This window comes from Pollicipes pollicipes, unplaced genomic scaffold (genome assembly GCF_011947565.3).
Source record: "Pollicipes pollicipes isolate AB1234 unplaced genomic scaffold, Ppol_2.1 Scaffold_4740;HRSCAF=5597_pilon_pilon_pilon, whole genome shotgun sequence".
Classification (NCBI taxonomy): Eukaryota; Metazoa; Arthropoda; class Thecostraca; order Pollicipedomorpha; family Pollicipedidae; genus Pollicipes; species Pollicipes pollicipes.
The window spans coordinates 39574996-39587286 of NW_023596545.1; the positions used below are offsets into that span (position 1 = coordinate 39574996).

Consider the following 12291-nt stretch of genomic DNA (forward strand, 5'->3'; position numbering starts at 1 on the left):
CTTTGTGAATTTGGCGTCTCAAGCTTTCCTGGTTTCTGGGATATCAGTGGTTAATTTGACCCCCACCCCCACCCAGGCCAAGACATCCAACCGGTCGCCCGGGTGCGTGACTAAATACATTAGATTAAATACATTAAAACCTCACAAACCACATTTTAGGTCTGCTTACGCTTCTTCAGAGGGGAACGACAATTCATGGGACTTAGATGGAACTGAGCAGGTCAACTTTGTCCTTTACTGTGATCGATCCGAGTACAAGATCAGTGTGACGTCTTTTCATTACATGGGTGATAACTTTACCCTAAAGAAGTTGTTCGAGATGCATACTTATGTTCTTGCGTTTTCAAGTTTTGTAATTTCGAAATCCTAATTTTCTGTAGTAGGTGCGTTTAGCATTTTTTAATTCGTAACTGAAGTGAAGCAAATAAGAACCACATTCTTAAGCTGTAACTTTAGGGCAGTAAATGAAAGCAGCATGTGTAAGTCGTAACTTTAGCGAAAGTATATTATACGCACCTGTTCTCCGCAATCAAATATTTGAAAGTTGCGTTAGCAGCGTGACTAAAATCCATCCAGTACCTCGACTTTCCTGGATGACAGATGGTAGAAGGTTGTCGACCAGAATGACAGGAAACATCGTATTCAGCCCCTAGCCTTTCCAACGCTCCACCTGGAGACCTATGCACTTCAGCTTAATCAGACCTTTTCCAAACAAGGCAAAACCAGGCAATAAGACGGTAGGTAACGGATGAAGTGTAGCGGACCTTCTAATGAAGTGTAAAATCGACACGCAGCATAACATGGTGAGGTACTGCTCGTCTCACCCACAGACACTGCCGGTGGTGAGCTCAAGACAGCCAATCAAGACGCACGTTTCATGCTCTTCAATAGCAGATTTCATTATCCCACATTCTCAGATGTGCGATGGGCTCTAGCGCGCATGGGGGATGGTTGTGACCAGGAGAACTGAGGTTGACCTCAAAATAGCACCGCTCCTTCTGAACTCAACGTCTGCAGGAGTATGACACCAGAGGATGAGCTCGACTTGAAGACAGCTCAAAATGTAGTGGCAATGAGAACATCTCAGATGGCATTTGTAGTCGGTAATTAGCGATGAACCTTCCGGGATGCTTGAAAGTTACCTGTTGAAGGCTTGTTAACTTGTGAATGGAGAAGAGAGACAGAAGACGGACACGCTCAGGCGCCGTTCCGCGGCATCGACGTACATTCGATATATTTTGAACGGCGGTGGCTTATATTCATTAACGAACGGATTCGTTTCATGGTCCTTGTTTATACGGAGTGATCTAGTCATGACGTAGGGTCTGTTTTATTTTGTGAATTCTCTGGTGCTGTCACCACCCTGGTATTTGTCACCACTGGCGGCGGCCCACCTCTGGAGCGGTCACACCGCCCCACGGGCGCACGCCTCCGTCAGGCGGCGCGGCGTCGGCGGGCGCGGCAGTGGGCGCCGCCGCCGGCCGATAAAACGGCGCGCCGGCGGGCGACCGGCCCCGACGGCCGACAGGGCCGGCCGTCAGAGGTCGGTGCCGCGCTCTGGCAGCAGCTCCAGCCGGGGCCCCGGCCGCGGTGGCCGCCCGGCCCCTCTGAGCGGCACCCCGCGCGGTGAGTGGCGTGGGCTGCCCTCGGTCGCGTGGTGTGCCCGCGGCGCCAGGACGGCGGCCGGTCACGGCGCGCCCCCTTCAGGGTTGCGGCAGCGCGGGCCCGATGGCTATGGCTGTGTTTGTGCGGACGCTTGCCCGGATTTGTGAGCTGTCTTCGCTGGACAGGTTCGCGTGTTCTCTCTGCGTGTCTCGCTGGTCTGATAACCTCGAAACCCGCAACTTATATTATATGATGCGCAAGTTATGAAAAGTACCCCACGTGTTTCTAAAACTCAGCATGCAACGGCTTTACCAGGTCCCCTGACAAGGCCGCGGTTGCATGGAATGTGAGCTAAAAGACACGCGTATTTGGTTTTGTAAAACAATGTTTTGGTCTTACAAATGTCGCAACCGGTAGACGTTTCTTCGTGTTTTCATTCGGCATTTTGTTTTGCGTATTTCGATATTTCGTATCCAATATTCGACATTTTTGGTATTTTGCCAGCCTGCGTGGTGTCCCCGGAGTGTTTTCATGGCGCGGATGTGCCCTGGGGACAAACTAGCATGGACAGTCACCTGAACGGGAATTGGAAGAGGCGCTGAACAACGGCGATAGGGTGATAGAATGACAATGTCTGTCATCATAACATCAGTGCAGTGATATTTCCATGGAGTTTTCACACGCGCTCGGGTGGGGGTCAAATTGCCCCCCCCCCCCCAAGGTCCTTTAAAAAATGGTTTCCGAACAGCGCGGCGTAGCCGCGCCAAGTTGTGCATAACTGTAGACATTTGAATAGCGGATCGTTTGAAATAAAATTTAGATGCATCTTGTAAGGTCGCTGACCTATGGCATGCCAAAGTCAGGCCATAGTTTCAGTGAAGGCAATTTCTAGGGAATCGTCCAATCTGATACAACAACGGAGTGTTTGACGAAGCCATACATCTTTGAGATGCTTTCCTAGGTGTTAAAAATATTGAATGAGCAAATTTCGTTGACCTGAGGTCAGGTATGAAGGTCAGACCAAGGTCACATCCAACTTGATTTCTTACTCTAGGGCTTTCTGTATGGGATAGTTTGTGGTGCTCATTTCAAATTTATTGACAGCAGGAACCACAGTATACATCTTCCATTGACTTCTTAAGGGTAGAAAAGGTCATTGACCTGAGATGACCCGGGTCGATAATTTGTTTTATGAACAAACTGCCTAGCGTTATCTTTGTCGCTTATTCAAATGCAAAACTCAGAGCAGTTTGCATGATTTTGGTCACCATGACCTTGAAAAGGTTGAACAAGGTCACTGGCCTCAAATGAGCTTTTGACCTTTTGCTTAGAAAGAGTTTCCTAGGTTCTGGGAGCACTTTGGTGACCAACCTATAATTTGATCTTGTTTGACCTTATTTGACCCAAAGGTCATAATCTAGGGAGCTCAAACTTTGACCTAGGTGAGTTCAAGTACAGGTTAAGACACCCTGCAAATTTGGTGTCTCTAGCCTTCTTAGTTCCCGAGATCTCAGGGGGTTCAAATTGACCCCCACCCGAGCGAAGGGTATCTAGCCGGCCGCCCGTGCGCGTGCTAAGACACGATGTCACCGACCTGTCTGATGTAAGCTACATGAAGCCACATCTGAAATTATTAAGGGATTGCTATCATGAGAGTAATATGGTACCCAATTAATTACAACTGCAGCACCGGCAATACCGGTGGTTCGAATTACGGTACATTTACGGTATATGATTTCATGCCTGTTTACACAGGACCGTTGCGGGTGGAACGCTGCGCGAAGTGATAGCAGGTAAGCTCCCACTAACGAATGGAACGGCCACGGAAAACTGGGTGTATGGCTGAAACTAACTACACGGTGAAAAAGAACATCCAATCAAGCGGCATCTGTATATAGTGCACATACAGACGTATCAATCTGCATGGCCGTCGTAAGTGTGCCCAGTTGAATTAATCTGCTAAGCCCTCGTAAGTGTGCCCGAATAAGGCTATCATTACTGCCTTATCGATTGGATTTACCACAAATTTGTTGAGATAGGGCCTCACGATGCTTCTGAACTTTAACACGGATGTATTACCTTTGTGTATACTTATTTACGTTTGAGTGTTGACAATCGCTGTCATAGCAACGGTTGTGCAAGCCACGGTGGTGGCTCCCAGATCATTGGGTGCATTACAATGAAACCTGGGGTAGCTCAGGTCCAGGCCTTTTTCCATCTAGCCTGGACATCTCACCGCCCTGCTCTGTCACGTCGCTGACTTTAGAACCCCAGTGTCTACGCTCTGAAATTATGACAAATCAGGGATGCGCGAAGCCTGCTCGGTCGCGAACGGCTTCAAGCCTACTCGAGCACTGGCTTTAAATGTGCTAGCACACACACTGCTGAGAATGAGCTGAATACCCCACGACGTCCTGCTTTTCTTAAACAGCAACAGCAGTGGAAACTGGCAAAGTTAGATATGCTAGGTAGAGAACAAGATCTTGAGTAATAGAGGAAACAAAGCCTCTTCATTATCCGTCACCGTTTTGGTCATGGCCTGGCAAAGCCCGAGCGTCCGGTCACGGCGATGGCCAGCCGACCTCAGCGCCAGCGGCGGCGGCGCTCGCAGGACGGTGAGCCGATCGGCGAGGCACGCGCCGGCCGAGCGAGCCTTGCTTCTGACGGTGTTCCTGGGGAAGGATTTGCCATCGGACGGATATGTTGCCCGGATCGGCGCTCGGATCTTGCTCGGATCGGCCCCGTGCTCCACCTGGCCACGTCCCCTCCAGGTCCCGCGCATCCCTGTCACGTAGTTAACAGAGGAGGTACAGAAAATGTGCTGGTTTGTGCAGTTTCAAAAATTTCGAAAGTCAAATTTGAAGTTGTAAGGCAGATGTACATTACTTCCCACGATCGCCTTCTCTCTTTTTATTCGATTCGAGTGAGGAAGTGCGGTGACGCGGGAGTGACTGGGGCTATGGTTTGTAGGTAGTAACTTTTTGCTAAAAACAACTAAAAATTGCTGGACAATCTGATTTTGGGTGAATTTTTCAATAGCAGCGGAATATCTGCAATAGGCGAGGACAATAAGGACCTACAACATCCCGTTCTCTAGCTCAAGGCCTGGCGTTCAGGCATGTTGTAGAAAATAACGTGTGATCTTTTAGGACGGTTGCGCTACATGACGTTGGACATAAGCAGAGGGCGTTTATCGCCTCAGACATTGTACAAGTTGGAAACAAATCGTCATAGCTACAGTGTGTAGTATGTTCCTGAAAGTTTTACCCTGAGCACCTGTTTAGGAGCGGGCTCGCCACACAACGTGCCCCAACACACAACGAAACGCTGTTAAGAACGCTGTTAAGAACGTTGCTTGTTGCTTGCAACGTATAAATGACAGTTTTTCATGGCCAAATTACTGGCAACTGGATCTTGTACCGGACAAAATCAATAATTGCAAAACATTTTGCGTGTTCATATGGTGACCGTAACACTATCTGAGCACAGTGATATCCATGCCAATAAATTATATGATATGATGCGAGCCACACGATAATAAATGATGCTTGCTTTCTGACAGCATAATCATCGCTACATTCGTTGCGGTTTTCCGTCACCACAACCTAGTGAAAGCAGGAGCCAGGAAATATTCCCGACAGTGAGATTTGCGCACTGGTCTGTCGACTTCGAGGACAACGCTTCAAACCAATCGGTCATTTACGTCACACTTACTGGATATTGAATGTTCCGATAATCAGCCTGAGGTTAGCTATCGTTTGCATGTAATGCTTAAAGCACGTGCTGGCAGGCATGTTATTCGAGGAAAATGATGCGTCTTTCGGCTGCTGATCAGCTGAGGCGTGAGAATATCCATATAGCACAAGCTGATCTTTACCCTTCGTGACTGCACGCAGGATCGCGTGTAAATGAGATTGATCGATCCGTGCCGTGGCAGTTAATGCCATAAATTGGATCAGATGATGACGCCGACAAGTTACGTTCGGTTCATGCTAGGTCGGTTGCAAGTCCAATAGTATTGCAATATCACCATAGCCGATCTTTCTATCAATTCGGTGAGCATCGTTGAAAAAATAACTCGTCTTAATCACATCAGCTCAGCCTTTTGTACAGCTCTGCACCGTTAGGCAGCCGGAATCAGAACATCAAACGCACACGTTCCAATGCTGAAATGATACGGTACTTTTCCCAAAGGGCGACGCGAGAAGCAGCTCTGTCTTCCAGCTATAACTTTACACCAGTTCTGGTACCTGAGTGACACAATGGCCTTGCCCGCGCCCGTCAGCAGCGTGGACCAGCAGACGGTGAACCCCCCCCCCCCCCTCCACGCTTCACTGCCGCCGGTTGCAGAAGGCCAGCGTCGCATCGCCGCCCAGTGTCGGCCGGCCGTCGGCGGCCCGTCGCCGACGGCCCCTGTGCGTGTTGCGCGCGGCGCGTGCCACAATGGACCGCCGTCTCTGAGTGCTCTCCTTTTGATGCGCCGTCTGAACGGGCTGTCATACCTCGCGGTGGAGGTGTATTGATCGGGGCCGGCGCCCGTTGGGGCGAGGTGGGTGGCTCTGTTTTTGTCGTCTCTGAGACGCCGCCGGGCCCGCAGCAGCCTCTCCGGGCGCGCCTGTCCGAGCGCCGGCAGTCAGATCGCCGCACCGCCGAGCACGCTCTGCCCCTGATCTCACCCTGCCAGCGACAGAACGACTGTGTAACTGGGCCGGCGCCTGCACGAGCAGGCCAAAAACTGAGCTGCTCACTGATTTTTTAAGCGGAAATTGCTTGATCAATCTTCTTCAAAAAGGCCGTTACTCACGCCCGCAGGGCTTGTTGGATATCCTTCGCTTGGGTGCGGGTCAATTTGCCCCCCGCGATCTCAAAGACTAAGAGAGCTAGAGAAAGCGATCTTACAGTGTGGGATAGTCGTTATCTTAATTCGTTTGTGTCAGTATTTGAGATCCACAGGTCATGATTCAAGACCTTTGGTTTTTAAACAAGGTCAAGCAAAGCAAAACCCCAAAATTGGTGTTCCAAGTGCCCCCAAACCTCCTCATGTATCCGCCTTGAGCCTAGATACCTGTGCCAAGTAAAAGGTCACTGGCGTTCATTTAAGCTCAGTGACCTTTTTGAAACTTAGTGCGTCATGGTAACAAAGAATCCACGAGACTATTTGGTCTTTTAATCTGAGTCAGCATTAAGGATTACGATAGGTGGTACGGTCTTAAAATCAAACTCTTTGTCTGGGCCGTTTTCCGTCGTTAGCCTCCTATGGCCTTGAAAAAGTCCATGGAAGATGTTTGTTGCGGTCCCGGTTATCGAGAAATTTTAAAGGAGCATTAGAAACTACTCCTTAAAGCAAACTGTCCAGCAAAAAAGTGATTAGTTTTAACCCCGGATCGTCGCTTATAAACCCTAGGTAAAAAATTGGTTGGAATCCTCAATTCAATTGTGTTTGGCCAACGAAACTGTTTCAGATATGTGCAGCTTCGTCTAGCAATCCTAGTCGAATCATATTTAGTGAATTCCTAGAAATTTCCTTTGCTGGCAGCCACGACCTGAACCTACCCTGCCCAAGGTCAGCGGTTTTAGAAGATGCATCTAGTTTCTTATACCAAACGATCCGCTATTCAGCTGTTTACAGCTATGCGAAGTTGGGCGCGGCCACGCCGCACAGCTCAAAAATTATGTTGTAAAAACTTGGGGGGAGGCAAATCGACTACCAACTCGTGTGCGTGTTAACACACACCTCGGTGGCCGGCTGAATGCCCTTCGCTCGGGTGGGGGTTAACTTGACCCTCTGAGATCTCACAAATTGAGGGGGATAGAAGCACCAAATTCACAGGGCGTGCTGACCTATATGTGAACGCGCTTGCGTCAAAATTTGAGGATGCTGGGTCATGCTTTTCGGGTACAATAAGGTAAAAGAAGGTCATATTCCAGATTGGTGTTCAAAGTGTTCCCAGACCTTTTCATGCAACCATCGTGAACCAAGACTGGTGCTCATTTAAGGATCAGTGACCTTGTGTGACCTTTCGATGGTTATGGTGGCCACAGTCAGACAAGAGTGCCTTGATTTTTGCATTTGAACAAGCGTCCTAGATTACGATAAGCGGCATGTTCCTAAAGCAAAATTTCAACTCGGGTTTTTTCAGGTCAGTGACCTATTCTGACCTTCAAGAAGACCATGGAAGATACTGATTTATATGTACGAAGGTAAATGCGGTTCCTGGTATCAATAAATTAAAAATGAGCACGAGAAAACTACACCATACAGCGAGCTCTGGGGTAATAAGACGGTGGATTTTAACCTTGGTGTGACTGCTATACCTGCCTTTAGGTCAGATGGAACTTGTTAATTCAATTACTGTGCTGCTTAGGAAACCCCTATAGAAATACATGCCCCGCCTAGCGCTCCCTTGTTGCATTAGATTGAACGATTCCCACGAAACTGTCTCCGTGGGTGCATGGCCTGACTTTGACCTGCCGCAGGTCAGTGATCTTACAAGGTGCACCTAAATTTGCTGATGCCAAACGATCCGCTATTCAATTGTCTACAGCTGTGCAAAATTTGGCACGGGTAAGCCGCTTCATTCGGAAATCATTCCGGAGAAGGATTCGGGGGGGATCAAATTGGCGCCCCCACGAGTGCGTGTTAATGCGCATTTAGGTCACGGGCTCAGCCGATGACGCTTTCTAGCAGTCACGAAATATTAGTATCCTCGGTAACCTTGCACACAAACAGTTCATCTTCGCGTGTGCGGATGAAGTAATAGGCCATCCACATGACTGTTTGGCTAGTACCGGCTGGGGCGGATTGTCGGGACACCTAGCTTGTTCCATACACCGCGTTTTGCATCCACAGAGATCCCTACAGCGATAGGCAGATTTCATCTGCAGTCGTTCGTCCGTACAAACAACCAAACGTTGTTTGTATTCTGCGCAATGTCAGTGGGTACGAGACCAATCAGTGGTCACCCGGCAAACTCTGGGAGAAATCTGGGAGAACTTGCGCAGGCTTCTGACTCCAGCTCCTACAGCCCTGCACATGAGCAGACGTATCACGTTTCAGATCCTGCCGCCACTGTTCACCCCAAACGCTGGGAATATTCCCAGTGGGAATGCTGTGCTCATTCGCACTTACTGACGGGGCGGGCCCTGTACCGCAGGGAGCCCCCGTGCGCAGGTCCTCGCTCTTCTTATCTGGCAGAGGCCCTCTATAAATCTAGGATTGTGTCCACTCAGACTTTGTAATTGGGCTGGTATCTAAGGGCGTGGCGTGCATTTATTTCCAGGACACTCAGCCGCTGTGTATCAGAATTACAAATGGCGTCGCTGCCGCGTCTTCCCGGATAGAGTACCGTCAGCTTCTCCAGCCTCGTCTCGGATAGAGTACCGCCAGATTATTCAGCCTCGATGCGGATAGAGTACGGCCAGTTTCTCCAGCCTCGTCTCGGATAGGGTACCGCCAGCTTCTTCAGCTTGATACGGATAGAGCACCGCCAGCTTCTTTAGCCTCGATGCGGATAGAGTACCGCCAGCATCTCCAGCCTTGATACGGATAGAGTGCCGCCAGCTTCCCCAGCCCCGTCTCGCATAGAGTACCGCCAGCTTCTCCAGCCTCGTCTCGGATAGAGTACCGCCAGCTTCTCCGCTCGCCTTGGATAGAGTACCGCCAACTTCTACAGCCTCATCTCGTAGAGTACGGCCCCAGCCTTTCCATCCCCGTCTCGGATAGAGTACCGCCAACTTCTCCATCCGATACGATAGAGTTTACCGCCATCTCTCCACCTGATACGGATAGATTACCGCCACTTCTCTTGCCCCGATAACGGATAGAGTACCGCCGCTTATCCAGCCTGGTACGGATAGAGCAACGTCAGCTTCTCCAGCCTTTGATACGTAGAGAGTACCGCCAGTTCTTCAGCCTCGCCCTCGGAAGAGCACCGCCAACTCTCCAGCCTTGATTACGGATAGAGTAACCGCACTTCTCGTTCCCCGTCGGATAGAGTACCGCCAACTTTCCATCCTTGATACGCAATAGAGTAACGTCTCTTCTCCGCCTGAACGGATGAGTACCGCCAGCTTCTCCAGCCTCGTCTCGATCGAGTACGCCGCTTTTTCAGCTTCGTCTCGGGAATGCTGTCGACTGAGCAGCAGCCGAGAAAAGAAGAGAGAGGGAGAGAGAGAGAGATAGAGCAGAGAGAGGGAAAGAGAGAGAGAGAGAAGAGATGAGAGAGAGAGAGAGAGAAGAGAGAGAGAGAGAGAGAGCGAGGAGAGAGAGAGAGAGAGAGAGAGAGAGAGACCTTAGTGAGGGCTCCTGGGTCCCTACCCCCACTCCTAGGGCTAGAGTAAGAGAAAAACTCATGCACAACCTGAGAACATGCGCATACATCAAGCTTATGTCTTAAGATTATCATTTCACTCGCGTACATTTGCACTGCTTCAGTGGGGTGGACGTTTCAAACTTTTTATCAAAATTTTGCGGTAAGGATGATGCCAAGATTTCATGTTTATGTGTGATATTTCGTGCTAGCCTGATTATGACGTGCACGAAGAACTTAAACCTCTTGACGTCTTACCACTCCGTTGACACCCTAATCAGGTGGTACTCTAAAACCCAGTTGCTCTCTATTTTGCTGTTTCCAATCACCTCGTGTAGAAGGTCATTTTCTACATTATGCCCTCTCACAGGAGCCACCTTGCAATATCTTATGCAATGCCTTACTGGCATCATAATCAAGTGCCGCCTAAATGGTGTTTTTTTTTTGGCGGGCAATACGCTCGACTTCCAGCGACCGTACTGCACCACTTTTTATCGCGTCATTCTTATGTGGTTCCAGAGTAGTGTTTCGCGACTGCAGTTCGGGGTCATATTCTGATATGAGGAGTTCACGATTGGGCATGGGTCGCTACACTCAAACCATAAATGCACGACAGGACGTTCTCTAAGCAAGTCTATGGCTACCATTCCACAACGGCAAGTTGCTTTTCATTTCTGGAGCGCCCCCGGCTCAGCACCACCTCGACGCGAGTGCTCAGCGCCCGGGCGCTCCCGCCAGCGGAGCAGTAACTCAATCGCAACTGCGGCGGCGAGGCCAAACAATCGCGCGTGAGGAGACGGAGTCGGCGGAACCTCGCCGCGCCGCCACCCGCTGATTGAAGAGGCGCGCGAGCAAACAGCGGCCACGAAAGGCGAGCCGCGGCCCGTGCCGGCGGCCGCTGCGGCGCCCGTGCCGGCCGGGTCTGTTGACAGGCGGCTGACCGGATCACCGGCGAGCCGCGGCCCGTGCCGGCGGTCGCTGTGGCGCCGGTGCAGGCCGGGCTTGTTGACGGGCGGCTGACCGGATCACCGGCGAGCCGCGGCCCGTGCCGGCGGCCGCTGCGGCGCCGGTGCCGGCCGGGTCTGTTGACGGGCGGCTGACCGGATCACCGGGTCGCCCGCCGGCCTGCCGATCGTTATCCACGTCGTTTACGGCGGGTCCAGATCCCGGCCGGGCCGTGCAGCTGCCGGGCGATCGATGCCCCAATCTCCAACGGTCTGCGCGCTTCACCGGACGCCGTCGTCTCGCGACAAATGGGCCGTCGAAGGCAGCGCTGCGCGTCTCGGCGGGTCGCCCGCCTGGTGCCAGCGGTCTGCTCAGCTCCCGGGAGAAACGCCCTGGCGACGCTTCATCAGGCGGCTCCTGGCGGGCACTAGGCGCGATTGCAGCAATCATGCAAGATGTCGTGCCGTTCATTGCCGACTAATGCGGCTACGGCTCGTCAGACCCAGAACCAGGCCATTGGCGCATCGCGAGGCGAGAACAGACCGTAATGCAGTACACGTGGCAGCCGAAGGGAACCCAATAGCCGCAATGTCTCTTATGATTGCACTCAATACACTGTCGAGCGTAATCTTATTACCTCCTCTCCGGTGTCATCCATCTGATTTACGATTACGCCAGTGCGCCTTCGGGATTAATTTAGTGGCGGCCCCATCCATGTGCGTCTTTCTGTAGTGCCCGGAACCTGAGAAACACTCCGAAAGACGCATGCCGCGCGTTCAGTTAACACTGCTGCCCCTTCTGCTGTGAAGAACGCACATTTGTCTCCCCAATACCCGTTGGGCACACGCTGTTTGCTCTCCTCTCGCGATGGTGTGCTGTTAGCCCTTGACGGCTGACCGCGCAGGCTGTACTCTCTGTGTCAGGGAGTGATCGCAGGTAAGAAAATGGATATGACATTCATCCCCCCCCCCCCCCGGTCACTCGTTCTATATCCTGGGTCAGCAGATGTTCCCGCTACGGTTGGATGGGTGTGCTGTTCGTCGTTGACACCTAGTCTGTGCTCTGGGTCAGCAGGGGACCGCGAGCCGGCAGGATGGGTGTGCTGTCCGTCGCTGACCCCTGGTCTGTCTGGACACCTCTGGATCCCTGGTCAGAGGTCTGGACACCCGGGTCAGCAGGTGCCCTCGATACAGCAGGGTTGGGTGTGTGTCCGTCGCTGGCCCCTGGCCTGTACTCTGGGTCAGCAGGTGTCCTTGATACAGCAGGGCTGAATGTGTGTCCGTTGCTGACCCCTGGCCTATTCTCTGGATCGGAAGGTGACCACGGGCCGGCAGGATAGGTGTGCTGTCCGTCGATGACCCCTGGCCTGTACTCTGGGTCAGCAGGTGTCCTCGATACAGCAGGGCTGGGTGTGTGTCCGTCGCTGACCCCT

The 12291-nt window shown here is 51.6% G+C and overlaps 1 protein-coding gene across 1 annotated transcript in view; it reads left to right on the forward strand.

Moving 5' to 3' along the window:
* The first annotated feature begins 1538 nt into the window (after window positions 1–1538).
* The window catches only part of LOC119098363 (synaptic vesicular amine transporter-like), a 31216-nt gene continuing 20463 nt past the window's right edge, over window positions 1539–12291 (forward strand). Inside the window, 1 exon segment of the mRNA XM_037221283.1 lies at window positions 1539–1626. The gene's annotated coding sequence lies outside the window, so the exon portion shown is untranslated.